At 42.6% G+C, this 15,852-nt stretch overlaps 1 pseudogene; it reads right to left on the reverse strand.

Annotated features, from left to right (window-relative positions):
- Window positions 1-1,253, reverse strand: LOC112215053 (annotated as a pseudogene).
- Window positions 1,254-15,852: the final 14,599 nt, after the last annotated feature.

The raw sequence follows: 15,852 nt of genomic DNA on the forward strand, positions 1-15,852 counted from the left end.
TTTTGAAAGCAGTTGTAAGAGGTTTTTGGTTTATAGTATGTACAAGGGTCCTTCAGATAGGAAAGGGGGTGATAGAAACACGTAATAGTGGTTGTGGTTGGTAAACTACTTTCAATGAACTCATATGGAGAAATACTTCATTGGGATCACATTTTAACATTAAGAGGATGGTAAATGCATCAGGGCTTCGGTCGAAGAAGTCTAGCAGCAAAATCATTGTTACCCAAATAGCGACCTATTCCTACCAATGCACTGGGTCTTGGCTTAAGACCGTACCGAGTTGTGGCAAAAAAATCTACTTGTTAATTTGACAAGTGGGTCACCAAATACCCCAAAACACTTTGGGTGGATCATGGGCATGGCATAAAACAGGATCAGAAACCATTGGTTTGGAAACCTCTTTTCGGTATCTCAGATAGTGCTCTCCCCGTCCCTGTCCAGATCATCTTTGTTCTTAAAAATGCTGACCATGGCATGTCCATTGTGATTGTTGTTCCCGTTGGCCTCCAGTGCTGTAGCCTTGGCCTGGCTTCGTAGTGCCAACTTCTTCTGCCGCTTGGACAGCTGCCGGTACAGCATCCCCCACAGCAGATAGCTCAGGCCGTATAGACCATAGATCAGACCCAGGAATGTTTTTCGAAAGATGTTATAATAAAGTCCATCCAACCATCAATTTATCAGTTGAATTCAGTTGCCGGTACCTGGATGCGTGTGAGTCGTGGAGTCTGCATGCTCCTTGACCTCCACATCACTTTAAAACCCAACTTTAGACACGTCCTGTCAAGTAAAGCTCCAAAGTAGATAGGGGGAGGGATTCCACCTGCAAACACACACACAAGTTACTGAAGTGTTTTACTTCCTCAAGTTCATCAACCATAAAAATTGAAGGAAAATGTAATATTTTGAGAATGTTCCTCAAGGTTCTAAGATTGTTCATACCTTCCACAAACTTCTCTTACTTACCCAGAGTTCTGACTATCAATGTCTGCATTCCAAGAGCCAGTGTATAGATCGGGGTGTATAGATCTGAAACAAAATAAAAGCAACACATTGAGGGTAAACAAAGGTTGCAAACAAATCAATACAAAAGTGATTCCAATCCCAGGTGGGATACAAAAGTGATTCTAATCCCCACTGCCCCCACAGGCCCCAAGGACAGAGACAGCCATGTAGAACTTAAACATCCTGTCACAGTCACTCTTCCTGGGGCACTGGCCCAAGATGGCTGACATGTTGGTTGGTGGAGCCACCATGTACGCATCTGTAAGTGAATGTATGTGTGTGGACAGTATGTATGGCTGAATAAATGCAGACACTGTGTTTTAACTAAATGTTTAGGTTGAGAAACTACTTTGTAATTTTACAGGTCTGGCTGTTGAATGACACACCAAAAAAATGTACTCTTGTATCTGCCCCCTCCTCTCCACCCCTCCTACCTATTCACCTATTTACATATTTGGCCTCCCTCTCCTTCAGTTCCTTTAGTTCAGATATACAGGTAGTTAAGTCTTTGTTTGCTCTTTTATTAGTCAATCTGCCAGTGAAGGACTGGGTCAGAGGCTATCCATGGACTAGGTTTACACAATCACTGTAATCCCAATTGCCATAGTCAACAGCAGCAAATATAAAAGCCAGGTGGCCTTTCAAAACGTATTAACTTACTTAGTCATCTTCATTCCTATGTGGAACATAAGGCTTCCATAATATAATGCCACTATTCCCTAGCTTCTGCTTGTCTGGCCAATACTTCAATCAGGCTTATTTAATCTAATTTAACCTTTATTTTTCTCTTTCCAGGATACGTATTTTTCAAAAGAGACACCAGAAAGTTCTCCTTGCAAGTTCTGTGTTGACCACTATTAAGTTCCAAATGTTTATTTCCAAGTGCATCTAATTTTACTGTTTCTCATCATCATCTACTAGGAGGCATACATCCTTACTAACCTGAATGCCCTGATGATGAAATGAGTACCAACTAGTTACCATCACAGAGATTCATAATATTATTATGAATTATAACACCAACTGTCACGCCCTGACCTTAGAGAGCCTTTTTATGTCTCTATTTGGTTTGGTCAGGGTGTGATTTGGGGTGGGCATTCTATGTTTTGTTTTCTATGATTTTGTGTTTCTATGTTTTGGCCGGGTATGGTTCTCAATCAGGGACAGCTGTCTATCGTTGTCTCTGATTGGGAACCATACTTAGGGTAGCCCTTTCCCTCCTTTCTGTGTGGGAAGTTGTCTTTGTTTGTGGTACTTAGCGTGTAAGCTTCACGGTTGTTTTGGATTGTTTATTGTCAAATCAATCAATCAACATACTGTGGGCAACACACATTATCTAACACAAGGAATGTTGTGAAATACAATATATTGATTAAAAAAATAGTTTTTACCAGTGCAGCAGCAGAGGTCCCACGAGGAGATGGAGAGATGTGGCAGATGATTTCACTGACTGGACTTTGGTCAAAGAGCAAACCTTTATCTCAAAGAGGTATTATAACACAGGTAGTTTGGATCCTGGATGTTGATTGGCTGAAACTATAACATCCATTCTACAGTAGTGAGTAACCGCAGGCCACCACTCGTGAACTCTTTTGATCATGTCAACATGCAGGTCTTCCCCTAAAAAATGAGTGTCCATGAGAGAGGTAGGACCCATCCATAGGTATCCTGGAGAAGAGAGTCCACAAGGTTCACGGAACACTATGGCACAGATGCAAAACACAATTACACACAGAAACACGCTCACACATTTACACACACACAACCGCTGTACTCATGGAGAGAATATCATATGAGAGACTCCATGATACACTGTAAATCCTCTCCTTGAGTCCTACTACTAAAAACAATGTATTTTACAAGCCTGTCATGCAGAGTTAAAGTATAAATCTTCTACAGACTTGCAGTGATTAAGGTCCTTTTTCCTCCCTCTTGAAACTCACAAATGTTTTTCTCAGGCAGGGTGTAGCCATGCGAATTCAAAGTCTTCCAGGTCTTTGATATAGAGTTTCAAACAATGTCGCTCTCCCTCAACTGGGGATGAGACAGGAGGCTGTGGAACAATGGTTCTCAACCAGGGGAGCTAGAACACCTAGTGGGCCTACAGAGTTCTGGCAGGTCTATGGAAAAGCATGGAAAAACAAAATAAACTATCAACATTCCAACATGAATAGAACAACATCAGCAACAAGAAGGAAACATTTTACGGAAGAGCACTGTTGTTTTAAATGTAAATATATTATTCTTGTTTAATATGAAGACTAAAGGGTTAGTGTTAGTGACATTGCACCATTCAATTTCAGTAGGGTTTCATCTTTAAAATGTTATCTCAGAAAATATATGTAATTATTCTTACAGGGTCTCCAGATTTGACGGGTGTCTCAGTAGGCCCCAGAGAGGAAAGGTCGAGAACCCATGGCAGCCATAGAATTGCCATAGAAACTGATCCTGATTGGTAGGTAATAGTGTACCTATACATTTCTGATAGGATTAGCAACTTTCGTTGAATTCAGCTAATCAATACTGATGTTAATGTATCACATTAATCTTTATAAATACTTATGCTAGTGCAAATGAATCAATGAAAGTCAACTGATTGTGTTAAGTAAATGGTTATTCAATGTAGAAGCTTCAGTACTTTAGTTAAAATAAATCAGCAAAACCAATGTGGTTACAGTTCATGAAACGATTGGCAAACATACAGTACTCGTACAACTAAAATAAACATTTCAATAAAATAAGAAAATCATTTTCAAATTGGAGATGCAGTCTTTTAGATTAAAAAGTGCTAAAAGTGCTGTGTTGATCATTAGAAGATGTCCTATGTGAAATCTATTGAATACATACAATCAACAATATGCTACATACAATGGTTAACTTCCTACACTGGAACAGAGTAGATGCAATATAGAAAAAGGCCTTTCGACCGATGTGCACTAGCTGAAAAAACAGAATTCAGTTCCACAACAGTAGTCATCCAACTGGCCCTGACACTCCATGTACACCATCTCTGTTGGGCACCGACAACTGAAAAAATGTACAAAGTTATTTAGTGAATAAATGTTATTTCTCCCTTCTTATCCTTGGATCTTAATGAATTTCCCCAGCACTAGTACACCATGTTGGATGAATGATTGTTTTTTAAATACACAAATACAAATACATTATTTTATTTTTTTAAAACAATGTCTCAGTTGATTTTCCAAGCACCAATACATATTTTAGGAAGCTTAAGAATAAAAAAAAAAGTTAAATTACCACAGGTCCTATTGGTGAGCTGTCTCCAGTCCACACAGACCATAAATGCTATTTATAGTCATTTGGGAAAATGTGTCCATACATCACAGATTTTTGTTTATATTTTGACCCCTCAGTCCCATTAAAGGGGCAATAAGCAGCTGAGGGATGGGGCTAGTCTTTCACACTACCTTAACCATTAAGACATAATTAGGCATTATACCTGTTATTTATATAGTTTTGGCCATGTGAAACAGTTCTTAATTTGGCCCCATGAAGTTTGGTTGGCGGCCATTTTGGAAAACTATTGCCCTACAGGTAAAATCTGCATTTGGCACTATACAGTAGCTAGACATCTGTAGTAAGACTGGCTTTTTGTAAGTTTTGTGGTCTCATCATAAAGGGATTTTGTTAAAATGGGTTAACTCTATTCCTGCTGGACATAAAAGTGACAATAATATAATATGACATAATTTATAAACTGGGTGGTTCGAGCCCAGAATGCTGATTGATTGACAGCCGTGGTATATCAGACCGTATACAACGGGTATGACAGAACAATTATTTTTACTGCTCTAATTACGTTGGTAACCAGTTTATATTAGCAATAAGGCACCTTGGGGGTTGTGGTATACAGTATGGCCAATATACCACTGCTAAGGGCTGTGTCCATGCGTTCCGCGATGTGTCGTGCCTAAGAACAGCCCTTAGCCGTGGTATATTGGCCATATACCACACCCCCTTTTGCCTTATTGCTTTAATATACAGTGCCTTCAAAAGTATTCAGACCCCTTGACTTTTTCCACATTTTGTTACATTACAGCCTTGTTCAAAAAGTTATCAAATTGTGTTTTTTACCCCAATCATTCTACACATAACACCCCATAATGACAAAGCAAAATCCGATTTTTGCACATTTTTGCTAATTTAGTACAAATAAATAACGGAAATGTCACATTTATATAAGTATTCAGACCCTTTACTCAGTACTTTGTTGAAGCACCTTTGGCAACGATTACAGCCTCAAGTCTTCTTGGGTATGACGCTACAAGCTTGGCACACCTGTATTTGGGGAGTTTCTCCCATTCCTCTCTGCAGATGCTCTCAAGCTCTTTCAGGTTGGATGGGGAGCGTTGCTGCACAGCTATTTTCAGGTCTCTTCACAGATGTTTGATCGGGTTGAAGTCCAGGCTATGCCTGGGCCACTCAAGGACATTCGGAGACTTCAAATCAAATTGTATTTGTCACCGAATACAACAGGTATACAGTGAAATGCATACTTACGAGTCTTTAACCTACAATGCCGTTAAGAAAAAAATGGTATTAAGTATAAAATAGACAAATAAAAAATAACAGTAGCAAATAATTAAAGAGCAGCAGTAAAATAACAATTGTGAGGCTATATACAGGGGGTATCGGTACAGAGTCAATGTGCGGGGGCACCAGTTAGTCGAGGTAAAATCTACATGTAGATAGAGTTAAAGTGACCATGCATAGATAAAAAACAGAGAGTAGCAGCAGCGTAAAAGAGGGGAGGGGGCAATGCAAATAGTCTGGTTAGCCATTTGATTAGCTGTTCAGAAGTCTTATGGCTTGGGGGGTAGAAGCTGTTAAGAAGTCTCTCAACCTGCTCCACTACAGCCCCGTCGATGAGAATGGGGGCGTGCTCGGTCCTCCTTTTCCTGTAGTACACAATCATCTACTTTGTCTTGTTCACGTTGAGGTAGAAGTTGTTGTCCTGGCACCACAAAGCCAGGTCTCTGACCTCATCCCTATAGGCTGTCTCATGGTTGTCGGTGATCAGGCCTGCCACTGTTGTGTCATTGGCAAACTTAATGATGGTGTTGGAGTTGTGCCTGGCCATGCCGTCATGAGTGAACAGGGAGTATAGGAGGGGACTGAGCACGCACACCTGAGGGGCCCCCTTGTTGAGGATCAGCGTGTTGTACCTACCCTTTCTACTTGGGGGCAGCCCGTCAGGAAGTCCAGGATCCAATTGCAGAGGGAGGTGTTTAGTTCCAGGGGCCTTAGCTTATTGATGAGCTTTGAGGGTTCTATGGTGTTGAACGTTGAGCTGTAGTCAATGAATAGCATTCTCACATAGGTGTTCCTTTTGTCCAGGTGTGAAAGGGCAGTTTGGAGTGCAATAGAGATTGCATCATCTGTGGATTTGTTGGAGCGGTATGTACATTGAGGGGGTCTAGGGTTTCTGGGACAATGGTGTTGATGTGAGCCATGACCAGCCTTTCAAAGCACTTCATGGCTACATACGTGATTGCTACGAGTTGGCAGTGATTTAGGAAGGTTATGTCAGTGGTCTTTGGAGCAGGGACTGTGGTGGTCTGGTTGAAACATGTTGGTATTACAGACTCAGTCAGGGGCAGGTTGAAAATGTCAGTGAAGACACTTGCCAGTTGGTCAGCGCATGCTCGGAGTACACGTCCTGTCCAGTCTGGCCCTGCGGCCTTGTGAATGTTGACCTGTTTAAAGGTCATACGCACATCCAGATATCCCAAACAGCTTATGCTCTCATGCATGTTTCAGTGTTACTTGACTCAAAGCGAGCATATCATTAATTTAGCTCGTCTGGTAGGCTCGTGTCACTCGGCAGCTCACGGCTGTGCATCCCTTTGCAGTCTGTAATAGTTTGCAAGCCTTGCCACATCCGACGAGCACTGGGGCCGGTGTAGTACGATTCAATCTTAGTGCTGTACTGACGCATTGCCTGTTTGGCGGTTCATCGGAGGGCATAGAGGGATTTCATATAAGCTTCCGGGTTAGAGTCCCATTCCTTGAAAGGGCCATCTCTACCCTTTAGCTCAGTGCGGATGTTGCCTGTAATCCATGGCTTCTGGTTGGGTTATGTACTTACAGTCACTGTGGGGACAACGTCATCGATGCACTTATTGACGAAGCCAGTAACTGATGTGATGTATTCCTCAATACCAACGGAACAATCCCGGAACATATTCCAGTCTGTGCTAGCAAAACAGTCCTGTAGCTTAGCATCTGCTTCACCTGACCACTTTTTTATTGACCGAGGCACTGGTGCTTCCTGCTTTAGATGATTGTTGTTTTGATTAGATTTGATTGTAAGCAGGAATCAGGAGGATAGAATTATGGTCAGATTTGACAAATGGAGGGCGAGGGAGAGCTTTGTACGTGTCTCTGTGTGTGGAGTAAAGGTGGTCTAGAGTTTTTTTTCCCCTCTGATTGCACATTTAAAATGCTTGTAGAAATGAGGTAAAACAGATTTTAAATTTCCCTGCATTAAAGTCCCGTCGGCCACTAGGAGCGCCGCCTCTGGATGAGCATCTCCCTGTTTGCTTATGGCTGTATACAGCTCATTGAGTATGGTCTTAGTGCCAGCATCGGTTTGTGGTGGTAAATAAACATCTACAAAGAATATAGATGAAAACTCTCTTGGTAAATAGTGCAGTCTACAGCTTATATTGGGATACTCTACCTCAGGCAAGCAAAACCTTGAGTCTTTCTTATATTTCGTGCACCTGCTGTTGTTTACAAATATGCATAGACCGTCACCCCTTGTCTTACCAGAGGCAGCAGTTCTATCCTGCTGAAAAAGTGTAAAGCCCGCCAGCTGTATGTTATTCATTTCGTCGTTAAGCCATGACTCGGTGAAACATAAGATATTACAGTTTTTAATGTCTCGTTGGTAGGATATACGTGCTCGTATTTTGTCTATTTTATTATCCGGTGATTGTACGTTGGCTAATATGATCGATGGTAAAGGCAGATTACCCACTCGCTGCTGGATCCTTACAAGGCACCCAGACCTACGTCCCCGATATCTCTGTCTCTTTGTCCCGCGAATGACGGGGATATGGGCCTTGTCGTGTGTCTGGAGTAAATCCTTTCCGTCTGACTCAAAAAAAGAAAGAAAAAAATATTCCAGTACTGGGTGAGTAATCGCTGTCCTGATATTTAGAAACTCTTTCGGTCATAAGAGACTTTGGCAAAAACATTATGTCCAAAATAAGTAAAAAATAACATGGAAAAACACACACGATAGCACAATTGGTTAGGGGACCGTAAAACGGCCATCTCCTCCAGCGCCATTATAGACTTGTCCCAAAGTCACTCCTACATTGTCTTGGCTGTGTGCTTAGGGTTTGTCGTGAAGTGACTATGTGATGCCATTTATTTTATCAAATTAATGAACTATGTATAATTTTTTTTATGATTAAATTAATCATGTAACAATTAACTCATTAGCAATCTTGGGACACCACGGAAAAAGTTTGTTTAATGAGTTACCGTTTCCCGAATTAACTCAAGAATATATCAGAATATATTGTTATCATACCAGTCATCCATTAATAACTGTTTACCTCATATCAGTCTCATTCTGAATGTCGTTGCCTTCAAATCTGCACAAACCCTAGTCTAAGTGATGTTCCAGCGATACAGGCTTAATTATTTATTTACTAACTAACTAAATAATCACACAGAATTACATAAACACACACAGGATCGATTATACATTGGTTACTAACGTAATGCAATGAAAAGTCCCTAGTGGACTAACCTGATATGACAGCTTGTTTCACAATGAAAGGGGTGGGGAAAGAAAGATCCAGCGTACATATAGTTGGAAAACAATGCTCATGGGAAACCATCATACATACAGTTGGAAAACTATGCTCATGTGAATGATACTCTCGCAAAGTTAACTAAAAGGCACCATTCCCCAAGAGAGGATGGCTTTCACTTCAGCAGTGATAAATTCATAAACTTCTTTGACGAAAAGATAATTTAAAATGCAAATTACAGACTCTTTAAATCTGCATATTTTTCCTAAGCTCAGTTGTCATGAGTCTGCACAACACTGCCAGGACCTAGGATCAAGGGAGACACTCAAGTTTTTTAATACTAAATCTCTTGACACATTGATGAAAATAATCATTGCCTCTAAAACTTCAAGCTGCATACTGGACCCTATTCCAACTAAACTACTGAAAGAGCTGCTTCCTGTGCTTGGCCCTCCTATGTTGAACATAATAAACGTCTCTCTAGCCACCGGAAGTGTACCAAACTCACTAAAAGTGGCAGTAATAAAGCCTCTCCTGAAAAAGCCAAATCTTGACCCAGAAAATATTTTAAAAACTATCGGCCTATATCGAATCTCCCATTCCTCTCAAAAATGTTTGAAAAACCTGGCCATCCCTCATAGCCTGATTCCTCTCCAGGTTTCTTCCTAGGTTCCGGCATTTCCAGGGAGTTTTTCCTAGCCACCGTGCTTCTACACCTGCATTTCTTGCTGTTTGGGGTTTTAAGCTGGGTTTCTGTGCAGCACTTTGTGACATCAGCTGATGTAAGAAGGGCTTTATAAATCAATTTGATTTGATTGTGAATACTTTGCACATGAATGACCGCTCATTCAGAACGAATTGCAATGTATACATTTAGGGATAGGGGGCAGCATTTTCACTTTGGATGAATTGCATGCCCATAGTGAACTGCCTCCTACTCTGTCCCAGATGCTAATATATGCATATTATTATTACTATTGGATAGAAAACACTCTGAAGTTTCTAAAACTGTTTGAATTATGTCTGTGAGTATAACAGGACTCAAAGGGCAGGCAAACTTCCAAACAGGAAGTGGAAATTCTGGGGCTGGTTGATTTCCAACTCATTGCCTATTCACATCCAAATAAGATATGGATCTGTTCGCCTTCCACTAGATGTCAACAGTCAGTAGAAAGTGGAATGAAGCCTCTAGTTGTGATGTAGGACCGGATGGCAGCTTTTTGAGTCACTGGTCTGGCAGAATGCCAGTTCCTGGTTATGCGCAGAAGTCATTATATCGCCTTGCGTTCCATTACTCTGTAGACAAAAATGAATGCTCCGGTTGGAACATTATTGGATATATATGATAATAACATCCTGAAGATTGATTCTCTACTTAGTTTGACCAGTTTATTCGACCTGGAATATAACTTTTTAAAGTTTTCGTCCAAGTTCGCCTGGACCAGCGCCAGCTTTTGGACACGTGAACTAAACGTGCTAGCAAAAGTAGCTAATTGGACACTAGTAATGGACATTATGGAACAAAACAATGATTTATTGTGGAACTAGGATTCCTTGCACTGCATTCTGATTAAAGATCATCAAAGGTAAGGGAATATTTATGATGTAATTTCGTATTTCTGTTGACTCCAACATGGCGGAGAAATATATTTATGTCTGAGCGCCGTCTCAGATTATTGAATGCTATCCTTTTTTCATAATGTTTAAAAAAATTCTGACACAGCGGTTGCATTAAGAACCAGTGTGTATCTTTAATTATATGTAAAACGTATCTTTCGTCAAAGTTTATGATGAGTATTTCTGTTATCTGACGTAGCTCTCTGTAATTACTCCGGATATTTTGTAGGCATTTCTGAACATGGCACCAATGTAAACCGAGATTTGTGGATATAAATATGCATATTATCAAACAAAACATAAATGTATTGTGTAACATGATGTCATATGAGTGTCATCTGATGAAGATTATCAAAGGTTAGTGATTAATTTTATCTCTAATTCTGCTTTTGTGACTATCTTTGGCTGGGAAAAATGGCTGTGTGTTTTTTTTTAATTTGGTGGTGATCTAACATAAATATATGTTGTGTTTTCGCTGTAAAGCATTAAAAAAATTCGGACACGATGGGTAGATTAACAATATGTTTATCTTTCATTTGCTGTACTGGACTTGTTAATGCATGTCTTTGTCATCTCTCTCTGTTGACATCACCCGGTCCATCTATGGGGAGTTGTTCAACAGAAAGTCTCTGGTTGTGTAAGTCTCTGGTTGTCCCCAGATGTCACAATGTCCTCAGTTGTAGTTGGCTTTATTTGTTCTCGAAGTGTTCCTTAGAATGGATACATCGGAAATATACCAATGGTCATTTGCTGAGATCTTTCTTGTGTCTTTGGTCAGAGTTCTAGACTACTTTACATTACCCAGCTGCAGACTGAGAATGTTTGGTATAGTCTTCGCCTTCACTCGTAGAGAGTTTGCACGTATTCTGGTCTTGTAGAGTCTAACCATTTGTGACGTCCAGCTCAACACCGTCCACCTGCTTGGTCTAATGTACATTTTGTTAGCAGTCCTTTTATGCACTTGCCTTGGAAGGTGGTTCCATCACGTTGCCACCATGTATGTGCTCACGTGGGTGTGGTTACTGACTTGGCAAAAGTCTGTATAAAAAACAATGACCTAATTTAGAAGGCTAAAATCACATTTCATCTTCTCACAAATAGTTTCATATTTAATCATATACGTTCCACAACGTTTAAATGTACATCTGATAACTGGGACATATACATTTGTAGAGTTATTGTTATCTTGTTATACCATCTTTAATGGTATCACAAAACAACTGATTTGACGTGATTATTGTGTGGAGCCCCACCAACCTTTTCCCACATCATTTATGTTAGAAATATTGTTTCGATGTCCAGTCTTTTGATGTTAAAATACTGCAAAGTCTCTCTCTGTTGTATAACTCAGACATTCCATTCTCCATACTGCCGGGCCAGAGACAGAAAGTTTACGACCAGTCATCAAACCGGCCCACTCCCCCCCCCCTTCCTCTCTGGTGGGAGAGAGGGGGGCTCTCTTTTATCCTCACCCAGGAGGGAAAGTCATGACAGTTTTTTGTCCTGTTGGAATGTGAACCTTCGCCCCAGTCTGAGGTCCTGAGCACTCTGGAGCAGGTTTGCATCAAGGATCTCTCTGTACTTTGCTCCATTCACCTTTCTCTCAATCCTGACTAGTCTCCCAGTCTCTGCCACCAAAAGCATTGACGCACAAAGGCCAGGGTCTGACTGGTGCCTGGGTGGCAGACAAGCCTGGAGGAGTATCCCCCCGCGTACAGCGTCATGCACAAACATCGAGTTATCTGAGCCCCCCCCCAATCGGGGTATGGCTGGGAACACTGCGCTTCACGGACTTGCTTCTCTATCCCCCAACTGAGTGCCGTTGCCAGGCATGCGGTGAGAAGGATGATCTCGGGGTCAGAGGGTGTAGCCGCGGGACTATAGTGATGTGACAGCGCATCTGGCTTGACGTTCTTGGATCCTGGTCAGTAGGAGAGGGAGACGTTAAACAGGGTGAAAAGCAAAGCCCACCTAGCATTCCTGGAATTGAGATGCTTGACGGGGAGTAGATAGAGGTCAGCAGGTGGGGACCATGCGAACGTAACCTTGGGAGAGGTGAGGGCAGACAGGGGTGAAGCCAGAGTGCTGTAACCGTGGATAAAGTGGCGATAGAAATTGGCAAATCCCAGGAAACGTTGTAGCTGCACTCTGGATGTAGGCCGGGGCCAATCCACCACCGCTTTCACCTTCCTGGGATCCATCTGTACATTTCCTGCAGCAATGATGTAACCAAGTAAGGGGATGGTGGAGCGAGGGAATTTGCATTTTTCTGCTTTCACAAAAAGCTGGTTCTCCGAGAGGCTTGTCAGACATGGAGCATGTGTTCTTGGGCTGAGTGGGAGAAATCAAGGATGTCATTGAGGTAGATGAAAATTAATCGGTTCAACATTTCGCGGAGAATGTTATTAACCAGGGCCTGGAACACAGCAGGGGTGTTCCAAATGGCATGACCAGGAATTTGTAGTGGCCACCCGCCGTATTGAAGGCAGTCTTAAACTCGTCCCCTTCCCGTATCCGCACCAGATGGTAGACGTTCCGCAGGTCCAACTTGGAGAAAACAGTGGCCCACTGGAGCGGCTCGAAGGCCAAGGCGATGAGTGGTAGCGGGTAGCGGTTCTTCACAGTGATGTCGTTGAGGTTGAAGGCTGATCCTGCAGTCATAGGGTCAGTGCGTAGGAAGTGAAGTGGCCCGGCCTTACTGAAAACCTCCTGGAGGAAGACGTCCTGGGGCAGGCTTCGCTGACTTCAGACAATGGCCATCCAGAACAGGCTCCAGCCCATAATGGCACCCGCAGTCCAGTCTATGATGGGATTGTGTCGCTGGAGCCAAGAGAATCCCAATACCACGGGAACCTGAGGAGACTTTATCAACATAAATTGGTTTGCCTCACTGTGGTTTCCTGACACTTGTAGGTTGATGGGAGTGGTATGGTGAGTGACGCGGCCTATAGAGCGCCCATCCAATGCTCTAACGTCCATGGGAATGGAGAGGGGCTGAGTGAGGATGCCCAGCTCGGACGGCAGGGTAGTGTCCAAAAAAACTCTCATCGGCCCCAGAGTCGACGAGTACCCCGAGAGATTTCGACTGGTTCCCCCACAGCAGGATGGCATAGAAAGGGGTGTGAATAAGGGGAGAGGAAAAGTTATCCGTGTGGCCCACCAGAGTACTCGCCCCTACTTGATGAGCCTGGGTTTTAAATGGGTAGGTAGCTACAATATAGACAGCTCTGGGTGTGGAGACGGCGTAAGCGCTCAGCCACAGTCAATCTATCACTGCACAGGTGCATGGACTCCGAAGGAGGCGAGTAGGCAGACCTCGGTAATTCCCGAGAGGACTCTGGTGACGTCTGGTTCACTCGGACATGTAGAGTTCGGGGATCTCCGGGTTTCTTCGGAGGCAAGGTGGGAATCGAGGGAGAGCGAGGGCGACAGGGCACAGATTCCCTCTCCTTCCTACATTCTCGAAGCCGCCCATCGATCCGGATGTTCAAGGCTATGAGGGAGTCAAGGTCCATGGGCAGCGCCCGAGCTGCAAGCTCATCTTTGATCACCTCCGATAATCCGTAAAGGAACCGGTCGAACAATGCTTCCGGGTTCCAGGCACTCTCAGCCGCCAATGTGCGAAAATCCACCGCATAGTCTGCCACGTAGCTGGTGCAGCTAACGAGCAGCCTCTCTCCCGGACAACGGAGAATCAAACACCTTACGAACTTCCTCCACAAAGTCCTCCAGACTGAGGCAGACGGCGGACTGTTGCTCCCACACCGACGTGGCCCAGGCGAGTACCCTTCCAAACATCAGCGTTATGATGTACGCTATCCTCGAGCGGTCCAAGGGGAACGAAGAAGGCTGCAGCTTGAAAATGATGGTGCACTGAGAGAGAAATGCCCGACAGGTTCTGGAATCTCCAGCGTAGCACTCCAGAGGAGGTAGGCGGGGTTCTTGGACACTGGAGTAGGCTGGGAGATTATGGGTGTGACCTTAATTGCACCTCTGTCACTCGGTTGCGTCATGCCATTGTTATGAACGTTCTCAAATCACCCTCTGCCGGCGATATAGTGTTACCCTAAAGGGCTACCGAGTGGTGCAGCAGTCACTGCATCTCAGTGCAAGAGGTGTCACTACAGTTTCTGGTTCAAATCCAGGCTGTATCACATCTGGCCATGATTGGGAGTCCCATTGGGCAGTGCACAATTGGCCCAGCGTCGTCCGGGTTTGGCCGGGGTAGGCCATCATTGTAAATAAGACTTTGTTCTTAACTGACTTGACTAGTAAAATAAAGGTAAAATAAAAAATACAAATAAAAGTGGTAAACTCAGTCATTCTGGATGGAGGCTAACTATTATTGTCTAAATTACACTATAATGCCTGGAAATACAATGACATTGCTAAAGTAGTCAAATATTTAGTAGGAAACAACTTTGCCAGCATTATCATGTCGTCAAATTTACTTCAGACATATGGCAATGTTGTCATTAGTTAGCAAAGTTAGTCAAAAATAGCTAGCAATGCTAACGTTAGCTAGCTAAAATCCGGTGGTCTCCACACAATTTGAACTAGCTAACGTTATACTGCAGCTAAAGTCAATCTGGGGACATCAAAATTATGACAATTATTTGCCTCTTTTGAATATCATAGTATTTCCCCGCCACTGTAATGCACTTTTTATGAAATCTTCATCTGTGCTCATTGACATGCATTGAGTAGAACCAGTGGAAGCTGCCAATGGAAACTTGTGTTTGACGTATTTGACACCATTCTACTTATTCTGCTCGAGCCATTACCAGGAGCCCGTCATCCCCAATTAAAGTGCCACCAACTTCCTGTGAGTAGAAAGCTCAGTCGGGCATCAGTTCAAAACAATATTGTGACGAAACATGCAAAGAATTTTGAGCATAAACAAAGAAATGCAAGCGCAAATAAAGCACTTTCCTTAAAATTCAATGTTGCGAAAAGTAATTTGCACAGAAGTGGAGAGCACTCAACCAACGTGAATCCATGTGCAACCCCAAAATGTGATCATCATAAAAAAGGCACAATGCTTGTTCATCATTATGTTTTATTTAAAAGATTATTTAAAGTAATACGTCATTTTGAAAGAAGCATGCTTTGAATTCGTGTCCCTCAGTCATTAGGCACGTTTTTTGTCACACTCCCTTCCAGAAAGGGAAACAGAAGCCACATATGTGTTAGACTGGTAGCTTTCAGGAATGGGGTCCTAATATTTTGTAGCTTAAACCGTTCAAATGCTAGAGCCAAATTCATATGAAGAAAACAAACAAAAAATCAATATGCCACAAAGGTGCAAGAAACCACAAAAAAACCCGCTAGTGCTTGTCCTTTGGGCCGCCAGTTGAATAGCCCTGCACTATAGGTTATTTATGATGCAAGGTGATAGGTAAATCAGTCAGTAGGCAGTCACCTGCAGTAATTTTGATTCTCT

The sequence above is a fragment of the Oncorhynchus tshawytscha genome, linkage group LG15 (assembly GCF_018296145.1).
Source record: "Oncorhynchus tshawytscha isolate Ot180627B linkage group LG15, Otsh_v2.0, whole genome shotgun sequence".
Classification (NCBI taxonomy): Eukaryota; Metazoa; Chordata; class Actinopteri; order Salmoniformes; family Salmonidae; genus Oncorhynchus; species Oncorhynchus tshawytscha.